The sequence below is a fragment of the Hemicordylus capensis genome, chromosome 5, assembly GCF_027244095.1.
Source record: "Hemicordylus capensis ecotype Gifberg chromosome 5, rHemCap1.1.pri, whole genome shotgun sequence".
Classification (NCBI taxonomy): domain Eukaryota; kingdom Metazoa; phylum Chordata; class Lepidosauria; order Squamata; family Cordylidae; genus Hemicordylus; species Hemicordylus capensis.
This window is the reverse complement of record NC_069661.1, coordinates 42,928,904-42,951,855: the sequence shown is the minus strand read 5'-3', so window position 1 is coordinate 42,951,855 and position 22,952 is coordinate 42,928,904.

Sequence of the window (22,952 nt, the reverse complement as noted above, 5' to 3'; positions counted from 1 at the left end):
AGAAAGAAAAGAGGGGAATCATCTGCCCATCAATCCTGGTTAGTGTCATTAGTGTTAGTGTCATTAGCATTCGTGCTATTAGTATTGACACCTTTATGTCGGTGGGATGGGGAAGAGCTTTGGTGCTCTCTCCTAAAACAGGGTGTTTAGTGCTTTCAGTGTGAATTACAGTGTAGGCTGGTTCCAATCCAACATTTGCATGCATAGACTGCCCTTGTTCCTTTGGGAATATGCCTGCAATTTGTGTGTTCAAGTAAGAGGAAGAATATTATCTCAGCACAAATTTAGAATATGGATTGTATTTTTATTGGTGTATTTCCCCCCTGGTTTTTTAAAAATTGCATCTGTTTGGTTTTTTGTACTTTGTCCCAAGGACAGCACCAGGAGCAATAGCACATATAGCATTTTTCAGTTGACCTGCTGGAGTGAGTGTGTGTGTGTGTGTGTGTACACTTTCTTCACACTGTTGAAAAAGCGAGATGTCAAGTGCTAGAAGCAGAGAGACTACACAATGCTCACTCTTGGCTAACAAGTGACTATTGTCTGTACCCTTCTGCAGGAATTTTCAAGGGCAAAGGCATTGTGTTCTTAAACTTGCATTTTCACTCTGTATATTTTACTGTGGGCTGAGGGAAGATAAATAACTGTGATGTCTCTGTAAAAAATATTTTATAGCTGAAAATAAAATGACTAATTTCGGTGTCCTTTTGGTTCTGTTCTTTATCTGGCTTTTAATCCAGTGCTTTTCCTCCCTTGAGGGAGCGTCTTCTTTTGGCTGCCCAACTAACAATTTTAATGTAGGCAATCTTGTCTCCTCTGGACAGAAACATTGTATCTGTGCTTCAATGCACCCCCCCTTCTTTTTTCTTTATAATATTGTGCCTTTGTGAAGTGCAGTGTTCAAATGACTATCAGTTTTGTACAGAATGGAAGGGTGGAAGCATCCAAGGAGAAGTGACACTTTTATGGCATTCTTTTTATCACAACAATTACGCATGGGAGTCTGAGGATGAAACTAATTCAGTCAAAGGCAGTGGAAGGGGAAAGAGGAGGAGTAGCATTCTGGGGAAAGCCCCATGCATGCAATAGCAAGATGGGTACCTTGGACACAAATGTGGGATCAAAATGGAAACACAGAGCGAGTGCAGTAGGGGTGTGCACAAATCACTTTTTTCCTATTCAATTCATCCTCAAATCAAATTGCAAAATTTCAAATCGATTCATCGAACCAGCTGGCCATTTCCATAAAATTGAAAACTTCCAATAAAATCAAATCACTATTTGCCCACATTGGGGAATCTGACTCACCTCATTGTTTAATATGGGTAGGTTATATTTTTAAAAAACTTTCCCAAAAATCCTCATAGAATCCTTGCGGGGTTTAAATAAAAATAAAAATGAATTGCTTGCTTTCCCATTGCTTTTGTTGTCTGGATGGTAGTTAACACCCATCATGCTGTACTGCCCAACCTACATTGGTGTCCCTAGGACCTACCCATGGGGAACCATGGGGTGATCTGAGTTCTCCACCCTATGAGCAAAACAAGCAAGTGCAGTGCACAATTTTGCAACCCTGCCTTGGGGGTGGGGGGAACACTGCAGAAGAGAAGCAGCACACACAATCCCTCCCAATGACGAATAACATATTTTGCCAAACACACAGTCCAACGATGTCCAATAAAGAATTACTGAAGTTGAACCAGAATCACTGCCTGCCACAGTGCCTGCGCTGCAGTAACATCACTGGCACAAGTTGCTCTCTCACACAAAATTATGACTCCATCCTTACTTGCAACAGCTGCCACAGCATAGCAGCATGCTTAGCAGCCAGCAAGCATAGTCATAAGCTTAACTACAGCAACATCTTCAGCCACATTTTGACTGAGTGAGTACATCTTGCAATACAGAATGCATACTGCAGAGCAGTGAGTGAAGCACAAGTTAGTCAAGGCCAGACATGGAGCTCATCATAGCCATTGCCAAGAATTATTACACAGAGACACATAGAGCTGAGCTGCCACTGTTCATTTCTCACCACAATACCATCTCACAAACAAACAAACAAAAAACCCACAGCTCAAGGAAGGCAGGCTGGCACGCAAGTTCTGCCTTAATCAATCTGAGATCCAGCAAAAACAGATAGTTATCACTGCAAGCATAGCATAAAATTATACTCAGTGCTGAGAAAAAAAAGAAACCACAAAATCAAACCTTTTTTCCTCCTCCCTCTCTCCTGTCCTGATGTATCCTGTTCTTCATAAGGGCTCTCTCTCGGCCTCCCAGTCCCTTTGAATACATTTTGGAATTCCCTCCAAAAGTGTTTCCCCCTCCCTCCCCCTGCCAGCCAATGGGGGCACAATTGCCCATGCCAACACTTGATATGAATGACAAGAGCCCAACCAAGAAGCAAGGAGATCTCAAGCCAATCAGAAGCCAGTTCCAGAAAAACAATCAAGAAGGGGGGAAAGCCTGCCAATATGGCTGCTCAAATCATGCAAATGCATTTGCGTCAAATTGAGGGCTTATTCAATTCGACCTCAAATCAGCCCCTTCATTTAAGGGGTGATTCGATTTGCAGTTGAATCTGTGAATCACTCCCAATTCCGCACAAATCGATTTACATGCAAATCAAATGGCACATCCCTAGAGTGCAGGCAATTTGCATGTTTAATGCTTTGACATTAACAAAATTTGTACACATGATATCCCTGCTAACTGGGTAAAGAGGTAAAATGGAGACACTCTTAAAATGGTGTCTCTCTTCTATTTATCAGGGAGAAACAACCCAGCATAGAATCCTATTCTGGTGTCCCTCTTGTGGGGTTTTTTTAGACTGTGATCCCTTAAGGGGCATTGTCTCATTTGGGAGCTTTTTCTATATAAACTACTCAGAAACTGTTTTTTGTTGAAAAGTGTGTATGTATATATACACACTTTATTATTATTAATAATAATTTATTTATTACTATTATTAATAATAATACTGCAAAGTAGATTGAAAGGGTGTGTGTGTATGTATGTGTGTGTGGGGGGAGGGTTCACATATTCTGTGGCATCCTTATTCTGAAAGTGTCAGCTTCAATCTGAGGCAAATATAGCACAGAAATCATGCTATTTGGGTGAAAAATGTGTCCTCTTCAGTTCCTTGAGTACTGGGGGTAGAGTTGGGAAAGAACTCCGTGTTTTGAGGTTTTTAAATATTTGGGCACCAAAGGAATTGTGATACTCATCACTATTCTTGACTTTGAGCTCATTGCAATGTAATCTCCTCTGCTCACTCTCTCCTCTACCTATGCCTGCTATTGCTGCCAGCCAGCTCTGACCCCTCAACCTTTCACGGATGAAAATAGCAACATGTTTGTGACATCCCTATTCTCAGACCAAGCAGTAGTCTCTGGCCAGGAGTCTCTGACCCCCGTCCTCCCTCACCACACACACATTACACATTGCTGAAGGCTCTACTCTGTTGTGGTTTTATTCCACAATTGCTTTGCCCTGCAAATGCTGAGAAGGTATTTGTCCTATAGAACAAAGAGAGGCTTGAAATAACCAGAGAACTATTGTTATGGGGTATCTATATAAATAATAATAACAATAATAATAATAAATAATAAATAAGACATAGCAATGCCAGGGGATAGCAGAAAAGAAGAAAAAGAAATATAAAAAATAACAAAATACAAAGATCTACAAATTGAAATTGAAAGGCTGTGGCAGAAAAAGACCCAAATAATCCCAGTGGTAATTGGCACCCTGGGTGCAGTTCCAAAAGACCTTGAAGAGCACCTCAACACCATAGGGGCCACAGAAATCACCATCAGCCAATTACAAAAAGCAACTTTACTGGGAACAGCCTATATTCTGCTTCGATATCTATAATAACAGCACCAACACTGACAATAAAATTCTGGCATCCCAGGTCCTTGGGAAGGACTTGATGTCTGGATAAAACAAACCAGTCAATAACACCTGTCTGACCGTGTAAATAAATAAATGAATAATAATAATAATAATAATAAGAAGAAGAAGAAGAAGAAGAAGAAGAAAAGCAAATTTCCTACAATCTGATCAATCAGCCATTCAAACAGGGTCTCATCAATATGTGAAACAGCAATCATTGTGTAGTGCTTTAACATGCATGCATCTGCATTTACATGGATGGGCACTGAATGGGGGAAGTAATGTTTAGGGACCTTATGGGAGAACTGAACCTTAAGTACATCTCTAAGAACTCTCACACTAACAATATTTCTAAAATGCATTCCCAACATCTCCCAAGAAGTAAAAACAGGAGTGAAATAGGGATAAGGTTCTAGAAAACAGGGAGAGTTGAGTTCTGGTTTGTTTGTTAGACTGCATGAGTCTAGAAAACCAGATGCAAGATGGCTGCTGACCTAAAGCAAGATGGTAGTGCCTGCTATCATACTGATTTTAGCTTTAAAGCTCTAAATAGTCTGTGATTATGGTCACTGAAGGACTACCCTCTAAACCTACCCAACTGTTGCAGGCTCAACTTTGGTGCCCGCACCTTCTGAGATGAGGTAGCTGGATGTCCATAACAAGGTCATCTCAGTGGTGAAGTCTAGGCTGGGAAACTCCTTAAGGCGATTCTCATGACTGCTCAAAAGCGGGCTAAGGGAACCCAGCCCCCTTTCGAGTGGTCGTGAGAATCACCTGCGAGGAGAGCAGGCCTATCAACTTGCCTAGCCCCAGATTTAAAGATGGCTAAACCAAGCCTGTTTTATTGGGTTCTAATGTTGTTGTTATTTTTTAAATGGCTTTGAACTGACTTTTAAGGAATTCACTGCTGCTGGAAAATGCTTTCTTTAAATAAAACAATTATAAGATGGGGTTAAAATGTTGTAAAATAAATGACATATGACAATCAGCTTGACACGTATGCATGCTCAGTGGAATCCCCAATGTGGCACTAAAAAGCTGCAATTGGCAGTGGAGGAATGAAGGGATAACCTGGGATCTCAGGAGGTACCTGCAAACTTATGTTGCCCACCTGTGCCCAAAAATAAAGAGAATTATTTTATTTTATTTTATTTTATTTTATTTCATTTTATTTTATTTTATAATGTATCTTTCAAAGTTGTAGACCACCCCAAACCTCTGTCTTGGAGCAGTTTACAACATAAAACAGATTAAAAACAAAAACCTTAAAGCAATGTTAAACCACAGTTCAGTCAAGTGTGGGTGAGAAAAAAATAGCATTTACAGACTTTTTAAAAGTTTTCAGAGATGAAGAGGCTCTTATTTCAGCAGGGAGCACATTCCAGAGTCTTGGGGCATCAACAGAGAAGGCCTGTCTCTGTGTAGCTACCAGAGGAGCTGATGGCAACTGCAGATGAACCTCTCTGGATGATTTCAATGGGCAGTGGGGCTCACAATGAAGAAAATGTTTGCTTAAAGACCCAGGGACTAAGCTGCTTAGGGCTTTATAGTGTAGCTCATTTAGTATAGGAGTAATATGGTCTCTCTGAGATGACTCAGAGATCAACTGCTGCATTCTGTACCAACTGCAGTTTCTGGACTATGTACAAAGGCAGCCCCACATAGAGCCCATTGCAATAGTCAGGTCAGGAGGTTACCAGCATATGGACCACTGCCTAAGATAGTTTAGTTCAAAAAATCAACACAGCTGGCATATCAGCTGAAGCTGATAGAAAGCACCTCTGGCCACAGCCTCAACCTGAGACACCAGGGAGAGCTTTGGATCCAGAAGCACCATCAGACTGCATAGCTGTTCCTTCTGGGGAAGTGAAACCCTAACCAGAACTGGTAGACCACAATTTTCTCCTGAGTTCTGACCCCACACAATACGTACCTCTGTTTTATCTGGATTCAGTCTCTGTTTAATATCCCTCATCCAGCCGATCACCGTCTCCAGGAAGGCATTTATGGAGGTTATGACTTCTCCTAATGAGGCTGGCATGGAGAAATAGATTTGGGTGTCATCAGCATACTGATAACACCCTACACCAAATAACCGGATGATTTCTCCCAGTGGCATCATGCAGATGTTAAAAAGCATTGGAGACAATATGGAGCCCTACGGTACACCAAACACTAGAGGTCAGATTTTGAAGAGCAACAGTCTCTAAGGGACACCATCTGGAATTTTCCCAAGAGATAGCAGCAGAGCCACTGCAAAGCAGTGCCTCCCACCCTCAACCCCTAGATGCTCCAGAAAGATACTATGGTCAATAGTATCAAGAGCCACCAAGAGATACAAAAGGACCAAGGGAGTCGCACTCCCTCTGTCAATTCCCAGTTGGCGATCATCTATCAGGCACACCAAGGCAGTCTTCACCCCATAGCTTGCCCTAAAGCCAGTTTGAAATGGGTCTAGATAATCAGTTTCCTCCAAGACTGTCTGGAACTGGGTGGCCATGACCCTCTCAATTAGCTTGTCCAACCAAAGGAAGTTGGAGACAGGCCTATAGTTGCTTAACTCTGAGGGATCCAATGTAGGCTTCTTCAGAAGAGGCATCCTGCATTCTTTTGCCTTAGAGAATCATTTATAATATCTACCAGGCCTTTTACAACAACACCTCCCCCCGACCCCCACTAGATAGTATAAGCCATGTCTGACAGGAGTCAGGAATACAGGTGGCAGGCTGCACAATTCCAAGCAGCTTGTACACATCCACAGGGGTCACAAACTGAAACTGATCTAATCTAACCACATAAGAGGAGTTGCTGGATAACTCTGCATCAGACACTGCAGTAATTGTGGGGTCTAAGTCGGCATGAACATGAGAGATTTTATCCACAAAGAACATATTTAAAACATCACAGCAGGTAGTTGGTGTTTCTAAATTCTGATTCAGGGAAGGAGGGACATGTACTAGCCTCTCATGACCCTGCATAACTCTGCTGGATATGAGCTTGTGAAGGCAATACAGGCAGAAAAGAATCACTTCTTTGTCACACGTATCACCTGAGCAAAAACCTTCAAATGCCCTCTATGTTGTGATCTGTCAGATTCGAGTCAAGTCTTTCTCCACTTGCACTGTGGTCATCTACCTTGCTGCTTCAGACCCTGTAGTTCTTCTTTTTACCAAGGGGCCAATTTTAAGTGGGTTGGAGAGGAAAGAGCGATCATATCTACTGACCTGGTGAGTTTGCTCTTTCAGTTCTCCACTGGGAATCAACAGGATCACCAGCAGAGCCAACATTAAATCCTTTCAAGGCTTCTTGGAATCCTATTGGATCCACTAACCTCCTCAGGTGGACCATCTTAATAGCCCTCTCACCCCTGCTGAGGTGGGACATGGTAAGTCCAACTTTAACAACATGGTGGTCCGTCCATGACAATGGGGAGTCCTCACCCATGGAACACCAACCTGATCAGAGTAAAAGATCAGATCAAACTTGTGACCCATGGTCGTTATGGCTGCAATGAACTCCTGAACCACTCCGGACAGATTGGTCCTGAAATGAACATTGAAGTCCTCCTCCACCACAAGCTGGGGGACTCCAACATCAAGCCCAAGCCCAAGTTGATCAGCTCAGTTATGGACTCTGTTGGTCAGAAGACGTCCCAGTCTATCCCTGGTTCCCAAACTTAAGTACACACATTGGATATGGTCAGACACTTCAACAGGGATCCTGGTAAGGGAGAGGTTCTTATAGACCACAGCTACCCCACCTCTCCACCCATGTCCTCTCACTTGCTCCTCAACAGTGTACCCTGGAGGGAGAAGCTGGGATGAAACTGGGCCACCAGCCTCTCCCAACCAAGTATCTGTGATACATACCAGGTTGGCCCCCATCCATAATCAAATCATGGATTATTACTGATTTATTCTGGATTGACTTGGCATTACAAAGAAGCAAAGTGAGGCTCTGTGGGTGGATAGCACTGCTCCCCAAGGTCAAAGAGCTGGCAGAACAGTTAGGGAAAACAGCTAATAGATTTCTGATTTTCCCTTCCCCTGTAATGGGCTGCCTGCTTGCCAACGTTAAGTGTTTGGTTTTTGAGCAAATGTGGACAGCTGTTCTTATGACAAAACCTGGGTTAACGTTTCATTTGTCAACCTCTACTTGCTTCCTTTCCATTCATAGAGCTATTTCCATAGAGCAAACTGGACCCCCCCACTGCAAAAAATGTTGAAATGATAATGTAAAACACCCTGAGGTTAAATCTCCTCTGACTGAAGTTAGTGAGAAAAATGTCAGTCTTCTCAGTTAAAACCTACAGGCTACATATTAATTAATTCTTCTACACACAATGCCAAACCCTGTGGGAAGATAATTAAAAACTACTTAAAGTGGCTTTCTTTTATAAGAAAAAGAATTGCTCTGGAACTTGAAGTGAATGACTGTCACACATGGGACTCAATCTACCAGAACGTATGTACCCTGTTCCCAATGAATTGTTTAATGGGACCATTGGCATGTGCACAATTTGCACTAATTTCAGTGTGACTTGTGGAGGAGATGTTCTTAAGTTGAGTGCATGATAATTCAAGTGATTTGTAACAAATGTTATGCACTTGAATATATTCCCTCTCTGTAATTGGCCCACCTCCCTACTCTTTCTTTTCAACTGTCTTTCTTCCTCTTTAATTATCTTTTATAATAATGGTAATAATAATTGCTTATTCTTTTATACATTCAACCAACAAAAAGACATGCAGAATAAATTTGGGGAGGGAAGGTGAAAGGAAGATAAGGTAACTGAGCAAAAAGACAGTGGCTGTTGCTGGTATTTGCCTTATGTTTATTTTTGGACTGTGAGCCCTTTGGGGACAGGGGGCCATCTTATATATGTATTATTTATTTTTCTGTGTAAACCGCTGTGTGAACTTTGGTTGAAGCATGGTATATAAATATCTGTAGTAGTAAGGTCAGGGCAAGAAGGGGCATTTACGAGAGGAAAGATGTGGGGAAAGGAGAGGCCAAGGGTCCCACACTAGGGGTGTGCACAGAACCATCTGGTTCAGTCCAGTTCGAGGCTGGATCGGCCTCGAACAGAACCAGGCCAGTTCGGTCCAGCCCCCATCAACACCCCCCCCCATCCGGATTGGTCCTGGACCGATCCGTGAATTTTTTTTAAAAAAATGTCTAAAAATACCTTTAGCCCCTTCAGGGGGGTTGCTGTAGACTGCGGGGGAGGGAGTCCATGAGACTCTTGGCCTTGCAGACAGCATTTGTGCATGCGCAGCAGCAGTCAAAATGGCCACCACTCGTCATTAAGGAGGCCTGAAAGGGCCAAAAGGGATACACTTGCCCAGCTGCGGTGGTGATGAGGAAGGACGGCGGGGGAGGGGGAATGCTCACGGACACACACACCCCTGCAGCTTACAGCAAGCCCCCCGAAGGGGCTAAAGGTATTTTTAGACATTTATTTTTTAATTTTAAAAAAGAATCGTGGACCGGTCCCAGCAGTTCAGTTCCAGTCCGGACGGACTAGGGGGAGAGTTTTGGTTCAATCTTTAATCCCCGAACCTCCGGACCGAACTGTTGGACAGTCAGACCGTTTGCACATCCCTATCCTACACTCAGTACAATAAGCAAATGCCTTCTCCTCTAACAGCCATATTAGGCATTTATCTGAGTCTTCATCATGCATATACATTAGTATAGGCCAGGCTTGGCCAAGCAGAGGCTTTCTAACTGTTGCTGGTCAACAACTCCCATCATCCCCAGCCACAATTTATTGCAGCTGGGGATGATGGGAGTTGTAGTCGAACAGGAGGAGAGTCTCAGCTTGGCCACCCCGGTATAGGCTTTGCAGATACTGAAATAGGTGTCTTGTTTTTGATGCCTTCAGTAGGATATGGGCTTCAATTTTTCTGACAATGACTCAGATGTAAAAATGGAAACACTCACTAGCAAGGGACACCAAGTGTTTGAACAGCTGCTATTCCCCTCCACCCAAAATGCTCCCAAATGCACTATGTCTAGAGCATTGTGGGGGGAAATGGTATCTGACAGGGGGCACTTCTGAAAGGTATGACCCTATTTATTTATTTATTTATTTATTTATTTATATTTGTATACTGCCCAAAATGTAAGTCTCTTTTCAACTTTACTGTACACCTCCCTTACAAAAAGGAGTGAGGGGTAATTAAAACAGATGCTATTTGTTATGAAACAAATGTGATTTTAGCAAATCACAAATGAGGGTTTTGATCGTGAATATGAGTGGAGAAACATAGGTTTAAGAGGTCCTTGGCAAATTACCCTCTATGGCCACCACTTGGCTAGATGGGTCCTAAAAAGAGTTAAATCACCACTACCACCACTGCATGAGGGGCATTGGCAGCTGCCCAGGAATAACAGTGTATTTTTAATCATGTAGAGCTCCTATTTTTGAAAATATCACAAAAGAAGTCAATTTCCTTACAGACATAGATATGCAATAAAACAATATGTCATTTGTCCTTGATCAAACTCAACATTGGGTAGCAATAAAACAGGAATGTCTGTTAGAAAGCTGAGATTAAATTATGCATTCCCTGATTTGTATATATTTAATCAGTCTGCAACACTTAGTAGCACTGCTTAATTTTGTTTCTGGATTTTTAAACATGCATTATTGGAGCACTTATTTACTCCCTACCCCGCCTTAAACTACATGAGCTGAGTGCAGCTAATATACTCGGTATTAGTCAGCCCTAGGACAGAACAATGCCTTTATGAGCAATTTTTAAAATCTGCATGAATACAAGGTCCCAAAATCAATTTTAAAATGAGGTTAATGAAATGAGCTGTAAAGGTGTTTCCAAGGATAAGGGATGATTTACTATTTTAGAAAACCAAGCACATTTGTAATGCATGCAAATACAAAACTAGGGTAGCTAAACTAAATGGTTAGTTATGAAAATCAGCATTTGAAAGAAAAATAGTATATTTGTCTTGGTTTTCCAAATAATAAAATACTGCAATTTAGGGCACAATCCCCAAAAGTTAAGAACTGTTAGATCTTTGGACTTCAGTGGTAGGGATGTGCCCAAACCAGTTTGGCGCCTTCTTAGGAAAGTGCCGAACTGGTTCCGGTGCTAGCATTCAAACCAGTTTGGCAGGGCACAGATTGGGTCCTTTAAAAAGCAAGTAAGCAGGACCTTAGCTGTTCCTCCGCTGCCCCACTGCTTTTCCAAGCATGGCACTCACTGTTCATAAAGCCACTCATGGCTGCAGCGCTGCTCACACAACCTTTGTGTGGCATCGGCATGCATTTGGTGTAGGGCAGCAGAGGACAAATCAGATAGAGGTAATAGAGAACTGAATTACTCATAAAAGCAGGGCAAGCTTTGAGCATGCTCAGTGTCTTCAATCCTCCCAGGTAACTGGGCAAACTGGGAAGAGGGGGGCTAGCCAAGCATTTTACAAGGAAATATGAAATTCAAGGGCAGGGTTTGGGCTTGCTTTATAATGGCCAAGGAGGTTTCTGACCTGGAGTATTTATTCCCAAAATTCTGTCTATCTCCACTTCGTACATCACACAGCCACATGGGAACCGCTTTCCTGAGATGCTACACAGCTATAGTTTGTGTGTGTAAGTACTGGAATCATGCACATGGGACTGATGACTAGTGTAAGTGGGAACTGACAGGCACTTTCTGGAATGCCAAACCACTGACTACATGCTTGTGGTATTCACATTCTTACTGCAGATATATAAGACAGCATTATTTGGAAGTAGATGAGGTCATGAGGCTCTGTGAAGAAGTTCTGAGCTAGAGCAGTCTGGATAAGTAATGGGGTCAGTTCTGGTCTCATTACTTGATCTGCACAGAGAAATGTTGTGCAGGGCAGGCCACTTTTCAATACAGTGCATCATTTTTTACAGGTTCACTTGCCTTTTGTTTTTGGATGCCTAGGGCCATCTTTCCAATTCCAGATGCAAGAGAGAAAATTACCTGGAAACAGGAACAAGAATGAAGGCACTGCTAGGAATGTAAAACAACAACAACAACAACAATTCCCATCAGACTTGATCTGAATCAATGTCAGCAAATATTTAGGGGGGAAATATTTTTCTGCAAGAAGTGTTTTGGTAATTAAAGACATATCATCATTAAATGGCTGCATTTCATGGAAATATATAATCTGAAAAACCTCTATGGAGAGTTTGGTGCAAGACATCGAACAAATTTTGTGTGTATGTTTGTGTGTGGGGTGTGTGTATATTTGAATTCTACCCAAGGAATTCATTATGCTGTATTGATTTATTGATACAACAGACAGCATTAATTTGTATGTGTAAATCTGCATCAATAATATTTCCCTTCACTTAATGCTATATGGGTGATGGACTGTTTACTTAATTTCCTTCTTCAGAGCTTTGAGTTTTGCATTCACAACCAAAAATGTCATCTCAACTTTACTTACTTGGTATACATATTTATGTGAGTTAAACTATGCAATAAGTCCTAAGGGTTTATGAGCAGAATGTTCCTAGTCTTCAAAATACTCAACTTTTCTCCTGTTAGCAGCTCCGGAAGAACTGATATGACACTTAAATGTTCAGAAAGGAAAAAAGCCATTTTATGTCATCTCGTATCTTATTTTCCTACAATCATTTCATACACATAATGGGTTTAATGCTTTATCTTGGTGGGAGGTGAGCAATAAAATTCCTTCAATAGGAGATAATACATTTGCTTTATGGCCCCCTTTAAAATATAAAATTGGACATTTGGACACTTTCTCAATTCAAACTAAATGGGGTGTAACCAAGGAAGAGAGGCTAAATGAAACTTAATAACCTTGTGCTGCATCACATTGTCAAATGCATAGCATTAGATATTTCAACAAATTTAGTTACAATAAATACAACCCAAGATAACAGTAGGGAACTGATTTAATACCACTGTCAGCAACTTGTGTGGCATTTAAGCATAAAGATACAATATAACTACAATACCCATCACTCTGAGTAGGATTGCCTTTGGATATGTAATAGACACCAAAGGGGAGTTATAGGGTTTTAAAAATATTCAATAATGTGTGTGTGTGGGGGGGGGCAGGGGGATGTTCAGTATCAAGAAATAATAAACCATGCCATACTTCTGCTTGCCTACTGATGCAAAAGCAAATGGGATTCTCTGTTTTGAGGAAGCACCGGTCTCATGTTAAAGAAACATAAGAAAGGTACAATCTAACAAAGAGCTGAGTTTGAATAAGCCAGTGTGCATCTAGCTCTGTATTAAGCTGTGGCCCTCTGCAATCACTCTATATTCCAGTGATGGATGTGTACTCAGATGTATGCGGTTCTTGAGCATGTGGTTCTCTCCTTTAATTTCAGTGAAGGGAATCTGTGAACATGCAGCACCACATGTATCTGGATCAGTTAGCTCCCTCCATTGAATGGAGATGTTGCTTTGGGCAGGGGAAGTGAAATTTCTGTATGCAATGGAACTGCTGCACTTGAAAACCAAAATCACTGGATTGGAGTGCACAGTGTGGCATTCCTAATAAATCCATTCCCTGATCCAGGCCAGCTCTTGAACAATGCTTTGATTAGTTAGAGTTTACTCCAATCCTAGACTGGAGGTGGGATAGACAGAGGGTCAGGAGAAGAGGAAATCCGGCTGGATTTCTTTGTTATGCAAAATAAGTAAAGGGCCCTTTATTAAATTCTTAATGATTGTACTCCACTGTCTGATCTTTGTGTGCTACAATCCTTCATTCTCTGGGTTCTCTGGATATAACCACAGGTGTTGGTTATATGTAAAATGCACCAAGCTCGGCACACTGGGGGATTCCCTCAGGAGACGGGCACTTTAGGCGCCCATCTCTGGGTCTCCTTGTGCTAAACGCAGCCCAAGGTGACACACAATCCAGGAACCTGGATTAATTGCATGCTGGTGCCATTAACCCAGCCAAACAGATGGGTTAAAAAGCCGGGCTAGACAGTGCTGTCCCACCGGGATTGGGCACAATCTCAGCAGTTCTCACACACAGCCTAACCTAGGCTGGGCTACCCTGGCCTGGTTTAGGCTGAGTGTGAGAACAGCCTAATTGTGTGTGTATGGTAATGTATTCCTCTGTTTTGCTTTCTATTTAACTCTCTAGGCTTTTCTCCCCAAATAGCAAAGCAAAACCAGTTTGGTGAGAAAGCAGCAAAGCAAGAGGTCTTGAGACAGTTCTTTAGTATTGAAGAACTATAAGGATTGTTTTTAAAGAAAAGATTACAAACAAATGCAAAAAGCTCTGCAACTTAATTTCAACTGTAGGTCACGCTGGAAGAGAGAAACCAAAACAAGCAGCCATCTCTAGAGAGACAAAATGGAGATTAACACTGGAAGAAAAGAGGGGAGGAGTTTACCCTAAAAAACCCCAATAGTCACTCTGAGATATTGCAGCTGAGAGCTGGTGCTGCCAGGGTCCTAGCTCCAACACTTCTCTTTTTAGGCGGGCAGATTGCCCCTCCACATGATTGCCAGCAGCCACTGGCAGTGCAGAGGGTCAGGGACTTGGATGCTTTGTCCCAGCCCCTGGAACTCCCATAATGCACTGTGAAAATTATGAGGATCCCCCCGATGCTGGCTGGGAGCCCCAAAATCTTCCAGCCCCGGCTGCAAGAGCGCTAGCTCTCTTAACCCTGTTTAAGAAGGTGGCTGGCTTGATGGGTTTGCTGACAGGGTGCTGCCAGGATCAGGCATGATCCTGGCAGTTCTCATGTGCGGGCAAGACCAGGCTTGGCTTCATTAACCCAGTTTTGCCTGTGCATTAGAACAGCCTCACTGAGTGCCTAGCCACTGGATCAAGCTGCTAGTGTGACAATACAGAGCCAAGGAAATCAGTCAATATATAAATCGTTTATATTGGCACTGCTCTTCCACTGGTTGTGTGTGTGTGTGTGTGTGTGTGTGTGTGTGTGTGTGTGTATTAGAAAAAATCAAGGTGATAAAAAATTCATGAATTTGCAGGATGTATTATGAGTAATAAATGATGTTATATTTAAGTGATTACAACAAAATCAGTTGTTATAAAGCAGTAAAGATTGCTGTTTTGCTGACTCATGTAACATGAGGGATCTGTCAACACATTTTATTTACTGGTTCCAGTATTTATTTATTATTTATTGTTTATTTATTTGATTTATATACCGCCCTTCCAAAATGGCTCAGGGCAGTTTACAATTATAATTTACAAAGTAACATAACAAAGCACTAAGATCATTTGAAAGTTTTGGGTCCAGCCAGAATCTGCAGTTAAAAGAAATGCATCATCATAAGGGTCTTGTTACTATAAAGCTGCATATTCTATTTTTCTACCAATGCAGCACAAAAGAGCAGCACAACAACTAAAAGACATGAAAATTCGAGCCAACTGCTCAATTTCATGCCAATTCATGTGCACATCATGACCTGATGAAACAAACTTGTCTACAAAAACTCAGAAATCTGTCCCTGATGTGACCCACATATGTATAATTATAGGGGATACTGGGGAGAGGGAAATAGCATGACATCCATTCTACTTTCAAGATTTAACAAAAGGGGGAAAAGGTCTCTATCAATGCATGCACCCACAGAAACACAAGAAGCTACCTTTCACTGAGAAAGTTCATTGATCTGTCTAGCTCAGGATTGTCTACTAGGGGTGTGCACGAACAGGTTTGAACAATGCAGGGAGGGGTGAAGTTTGAGGCTGGGGGGTGCTGCTTTAAGGGTGGCGGAGGGTGCACTTACCCCTCCCGTCACTTTTCCCCTGCCAGTGCTCATTGCTGGTAAAGGCCTTTGGGTTGGCAGTGTACCTCCCTACCTCTCCTTCCCCTTCCCCCTCCTTGGCCAGAAGTGGTGGGAAGTACTGGGTGCACGTGCAGCCGTTGCATGGATGACCAGGGTGACAAAAGCCATTTCGGTGCCATGACCAGGCCTGAAGCCAGACTGGAATGGATCCAAATAATCAACTTCCTCCAAGCATGCCCAAAGCCGAATCACTACCACCTTCTCCAGTACCTTGCCAAGGAAGGGTATATTAGCAACCAGGTGATAGTTATTCAATACTTCTGGGTCTAGGGAGGATTTCTTAAGGAGGGTCTGCACCACCAGGCTTAGCATGTGTTTATCTGGGCTTAGCACCTGCATATCTCTGGGATCGTCTCTCTTGGCCAGTTGTATCCCGTCCTGTGAGGTCTTCTCATTTGGCCCTCTTTTGTGTCCCGGGCCCTGGTGTAGTGAGTTGTGCCTGGGCCCATAGAAGGGCCTTCTCTGAGGCTGCCCCTCTTCCTTGGAACACCCTCCCCCCTGATTCATTCAGCCCTCCCCCCTTAGTGGCTTTTAAGGCCCTTCTGAAGACCTGCCTTTTCCTCCAGGCTTTTGCCCTTTTATTTTTATTTTTTTTTGGCTATTGTTATTGTTCACTGCCTAGACTCTTTGGAGGAGGTGGTATACAACAAATCATAAATAAATAAATAAATAAATAAATAAATAAATAACTCTACTGAAGGCAAGAATTATGAACATTGCCAGCCAACACCAACTATAAATTACCCATAATTTCTCCATCTGATTTCCAAGTCCACCAACTCTTGTACTGATGTGGACATTGGCAACATCACTTTCCATTACCCGTCATTTCTCTACCTGACTCCCAAGTTCACAACCCTATATGGCTGTGATTTACAAAATTTGTGCTTGAAGGAAGAGGAAGCCACCAAACCATGGGGTAGTTGGGTGAGTGCCTCTTTGCTACCAGATGTCACTCATAATGTCAGGGCATTGTCGATACCCTATACAAAGTGATGGAGTCAGAATGCCAATTTGTAAATCACCCATAGATTTGCATGGTTGTCATTCTAGTAAATTATACATATTCATCGACCTACTTCTGTTCTAGCTCATTAAACTGAGCTGGTTACCACTCTGCTCCCCTCTGGCTAGGTGTAATTGAGTCCCTGCCTTCTGGCAAGGTGATAATGAAATTCATTGAATAAGTGACAAGTAGGTGGGAAAGAACCTATTTACACCTATCCAAAGGAGACTGGCCCAATTAACACATTGCTTAAGGACCCTTTTCTCTCTCCATATGTTCAAACTTTAAATTTTTATTCAGATTAATGGCACTTTCCCACATCCTCTTGTTGGCATTTGAAATGAAAAATTTGGAAAAAGAAGCTAAGCACCAACCCTAGTCTTTGGATCCTAAGTCCCTTGCCTGATATTCAAAATCATAGGCAAAGGCTACCCTTACTGACTTTCTATTTAAAAAGAAAGAAAATTGGATGGGGTGGGGGGTGGAGAACCAGAATGAATTTAAAACCTTGAATGAATTTAAGACTTCTGCCTAATAAAATTGGTTTTGTGACTGATTTTAGAGTGGAGTGCTTTTGGACATATGTTTATGAACTGGGAAATGAATTGGAAAATGATGAGGATTGTAATTCAGAGTTCCATGTGGCTTGCTTTGAGGATGAGCAAAGCCATCCCAGGCATTAAAAATAATCATGTCACCTTCTTATTTACAGTTTGTACTTGGATAAAGACATCCAAGTACAAAATACATGCATATTATATCGATTTTGAAGAACACTTTTCTTCAGAAGCTCTTGTCCCTTTAAATCAGGGGTTGCTGCTTGTCCCTTTGCAGCTAGGCTGCTCAACTTCGGCCCTCCTGCAGATGTTGGCCTACAGTTCCCATAACCTCTGGCTATTTACTGCTGTGGCTGGGTATTATGGGAGTTGTAGTCCAAAAACATCTGGAGGGCCGAAGATGAGCAGATGTTATTGGGCTGCAGCTCCCATCATTCCTAGCCACAGTGGCCAAGACCAACAACATCTTGAGACCCAAAGTTGGGAACCCCTTGTTTAAAGTACATGGACACCACAAGGAAGGAAGAACTTAGACTCTATCACCAACTGCCAGGAGTCAGTAGGCTCTGTGGATTGACAGATAGGCTGTATACTACCAGCCAGCCTCTGAGTTCACCTACAGTGCGTTCTGCTTCCGTCTTCTAGAGCAGGTTTGGCCAACCTGAGTCCTTCTAGCTGTTGTTGGACTACAGCTCCCATAAGCCCTATAGGCCATTGTGGCTGGGTATGTTGGCAGTTGTAATCCAACTACTACTATAGAACTTCAGGTTGGCCATCTGTGTTCTAGAGGGAAGATCCTGGAACCTGTACTTTGTCATCAACTGGCCAGGGCCAGGAGACAGCTGTGGGCAACACAGGTGCCTAGCTCGGTGCCTCTCATGCCCACCAACCATCCAAAAATGAAGCCAATCTTCCCTGAATATCACTCAAAAATATGTCACACCCGATGGGCAATAAATGCACTCTGTCTCCTCGAAATAACTTGAGACAGGGGGAAAACAGTGCTAGAGTGTGCTCTAAAACTTCTCCCAGTTGAGGAAACAAAACCACCTAATGACTGATTAATCTTTCTACAAGGCCTGTCAACTTTTCCAGGCCTCAAAGCACCGTACCACACTCTGCGCTGCAACAAATCCAACCACAACACCCTAACCCCAGGGATCCAAGACCTAACCGTTTCAATGTCCCCAATAGCCTGATGTGACATGGCCAGCCCTGACTTACCTACCAAATCATTCTCACCCAAATGAAGCAAGATAAGATCTGGGGGAAGGTTGTTTGCAAGGAACTCCTGGACGATAGGCAAGAGCTGATTAAAAAAACCATGCCCCTCCTACCTCAATGCTCGACAGCCCAGACCAAGCTGCACCTGCCATCCGGCATCCCTGGCCCACTTGTGGGCACAAAACACGATAGAATGCCCCATAATCTGTACTTTGGCAGTCTGCCGGACCATAGCTGGACCTGCCAAGAGAAAAACCAAACCAAATATCAACATTTACAAACATACGGCTTATAGGCATTGGACTGCCAATGCCCAATGCTTTGCACCTCAGGTTCGGGAAATGCCAATCTGACTGCAGTAGATGTGTGCCTATGCAGAATGAGTGCAAGGAAACAGCCTCCACCATGGGCCAGCCCCATTGCTTGCAACATGGCACAGAATTGAAAGTGAATCAAAGGCGAGCCATTGGTGTGCCTGAACAGACACCCTGAAGCAGGACACACCAATGAAACATAATGCTCAATGGTGGCCACCGGACAGACTACAGAGCCCACAGCTTGGTGAAGGGTGATCACATGCCCTCTACCCTTCTGATCCATCTTAGAATAATGAAGCTTTATGGTCACATGCTGCACGAAGATCTTCAAATCAGACCGCTGGATCACACAAGCGCTGAAACCCACCTTCCCTTTGATGAAAAGCTCAGAAACTCAAAAAGCCCACCACAAGCCCACAAAAATAGCTGCGTGGAACAAAGAAACCTTGTATGCCCACTTGCAGTCAGAAAGGAGGGAACCTATCATGGCCTCAATAATATCAGCCGTGAAATGTCACCATGCATCGAATAAAGGCGGGCATGCACACAACCACCCTTCCAGCATATGGCAAATTCGAAAATCAAGGGTAGTGTCAGTGGAACTGTGCTTTGGAGAAGAATGCCAGAGCTGCCAAGTAACCCGCCATGGTGGTAGAAGACAAACGGGACAACCTGAGATGGACTATAAATTGCATGATGTGCTCTGGCGGGGCAGGCCAACAATAATCTAACCCTACCTGGGACCTGAAGTGCAGGAAAAGCATGACCTTCCTATCGTAAGCCATCCTTGTGCTGGGAACCAATGATGCTCAGATGGCCCTTCACACTTCTATGCACCAAGGTTCCAGAGTGACTATAGCACCCCCAGTGCTAGCTGGTGGAAACACTCCTCCTGTGAATGAGAGAGCACATCCATTCTGCAACCCCGACATGTGGTGAGCTACAAACAAGACTTTATGGCAAAAACCCTGCAACATGAATGGCTGGGCGAAGGACATTACTTGGACAGACCTAGCTGTTTGTGAGTTGATGACATGCACCACAGCCCAATTGTCACACCAAAACTTGACTGTGGGGTTTGCAAAATAACTGGCCCAGATGTGCATGACAACAGGAAAGAACTCTAAAAAGGTCAGGTCCTTGGTGATACCTTGAGCCTCCCAATCGGACGGCCAGGGGGCCCCACACCAACGCTGTCTGAAATAGACCCCAGAGCCATGCCCTCCAGCTGTGTCAGAATGAACCTGCAACTCTGCTTCCAATAGTTTTTCAGCCCTCCAAAAGGAGACTCCACTAAAGGAGTCTAAAAATGTCTCCCAAACCTGCAAGTCCGCCTTCATGTAAAATAGAGGTGACCCAATAGGACCTGCAGCTGGTGGAGGGTGAGCTTCTGCACTCCTGTACTCTGACTGATCAGTTCCTTCAAAGTCCCTAGCTTGTCTGCAGGCAAACGGGAGCAGCCAACAACAGTGTCTAACTTGATCCCCAGGAATATTAGCCTACAGATGGGACCCTCAGTCTTGTCACTGGCCAGGGGAACACCTAATTCTGCATAGATGTTCATGAAAGTGCATAGCAAGTGTGTGCATTGCCCAGACACTTGCCTTCAACACAGTCCTTCAACCATTCCCACAGCACTGCTAGCCTAATAGGACTAGGCTCCTTTACCTGCAACAGCTGCAGTGACTCCTCAGATCCTTTCCTACCCACCCCGGAGTCCCTGCTACTGCTTCTAAACCCCTGCATCCTGGGGCAGTTCGTACTGGGATGCTTGGCCCTGCAGAAGCCACAATCATGGAGAAATCTACAAGGGGACCATGTGCACCGCCCTCCATTGTTAAACTCCCAACACACAAGCTGGAGAAGAAGCTGCTGGTGCAGGAGACCTGGAGATAATGTGCCCACTGTCCGCTCTCTTGCCTTGAATGGGTTGAGAGGGTGCCGTGATCTGGAGGCAGAGCTTGTGGTGCTGCTTATCCCAAGCCATAGTAGGCTCCAACATGACCCTCATCCTAAATGACTGATCACAGCGAAGCCAAGAATTGCCCACGAAATTCCTGTAGCCATGGTGAATGATATTGAAATACCTGACCAATGCTGGGCCATGGGTGGGCTGGACCTACGTGACCACACTCATAAAGACTGTGTAAGCTGCGAGCCAATTATCCCAGTTCCTGTCAATGGGCTTTTTCTTACTCTTCTCCTGGTCCCTTAGGAACATAGGAACATAGGAAACTGCCATATACTGAGTCAGACCATTGGTCTATCTAGCTCAGTATTGTCTTCACAGACTGGCAGTGGCTTCTCCAAGGTTGCAGGCAGGAATCTCTCTCAGCCCTATCTTGGAGAAGCCAGGGAGGGAACTTGAAACCTTCTGCTCTTCCCAGAGCGGCTTCATCCCCTGAGGGGAATATCTTGCAGTGCTCATACATCAAGTCTCCCATTCATATGCAAACCAGGGCAGACTCTGCTTACCTATGGGGACAAGTCATGCTTGCTACCACAAGACCAGCTCTCCTCTCTTGCCTGTTCCCCTTCCTTAGGTACTACCTCGGGCTCCCTGTACAAGATCTGAAAGATTTTGACATACTCCCCATGCCAAATATGTTCCTTAGTGGCAGGGAACAGATGATCGCCAAGCAGCAAGGAAGCTCCACGGGGTGCATAATACTCAGTACTAGATGCTGGTTGCAATATTGTGGGGTTAGCACCAACTCCACCCTGCCCAATGCCTTGAGCAGGAAGGCCCGCACCCTGCCACACTTGTGTGGACCCCAGCCATGGGTGATTTGGGAAACCCATCTGTCCCACTGGCCAATTTGACCCCAGTGGGAAAACACCATTGGGACTGAAGGAGGAAGCCTGCAAAGAAGAAGTATAAAAGCCATAAGGACTCATTGGCCACGGCCATAAACTGGCGCTCGTCTCACCTGAACCATTGTCAGCAGGCGTGTTGCCCTCAGCCACCATGGTTGGTGTAGGATTCTCTTTGGGCATAGTGCCATGTTCCTCAAGTTTGGCTAAGCGGTCAGAGAGAGATTGCATCAGTTTTGCTTTTTTAGATGCCCTAGACTCCCATTTAGGGTGGGAAGGAACACCTGAAGGACTCTCTTATTCTTTGTCAGGCTGTGGGTTTTTCTTGGATTGTGCCTCTAAATGTGCAATGAGAGCACACACCGTAGTCAAATCAGGCTCATCGTCAGAGGGAAAAGACTGGGGCAGGGGTGGCCTGCAAAGCCTAATGGGCTTGCCCCACATCTTACCTGAAGCTTTTTTGGGTGGCATAATACTGAACATAATACCGCCCTTTGAGAAATGCCCAAGAATGCAGTTAGGATAGCATATAGTTCACCTCCGTTGAATCTGAACAAACCAGGCAAGAAGAGGGGGGAAACCCTATGCACTCTGATAAAGGATGCTCCCTCCCCCATGTATCCAGCCCCAAAGAAGCTGCAAATTCAGTAGGCAACAGCAGCAGAAAAAGGGTCTTGTGGTAGCAAGCATGACTTGTCCCCTTAGCTAAGTAGGGTCCACCCTGGTTGCATATGAAAGGGAGACTTGATGTGTGAGCACTGCAAGATCTCCCCCTCAGGGGATGGAGCCGCTCTGGGAAGAGCAGAAGGTTTCAAGTTCCCTCCCTCGGCGTCGCTCTGCCTGCACTCTTCGGCGGGCGATCCTCCACTGCTCGGGCCGCTACATCGCCACCAGCCACCAGTCACCGCCGCACACGGCGGGTGACCCACCGCCGCACTCGGCGGGTGACCCACCGCCGCCCGCCACCTCCGAATCGCCGCCACATGCCTGCCGCCACACTTGGCGGGCGATCTGGGTGGGGCAGTGGGATGCCACTTTTTGGTGCCCCCCCACGTGACCCGCCGGGGTGGCGCCCAGGGCACATGCCCTGCCTGCCCCCCCCCATCGTTACGCCCCTGGCAGCAACAGAAATGTCCATCCTGGTTGCTGCTCTTAATGGACTGAGGAAGGAAAGCGGGCATGCATAGCTGTAGCTGGCCAAAGTCTCATCCCCCCGCCTACCTTATCCAATCGGCTGCAAGAAAAGGCCTCATCCTTTGTTTGAATGAGGCAGGGGCAAAGAAGCTGCGCCCCAAACAAGTAGGGGGAGTGCGTC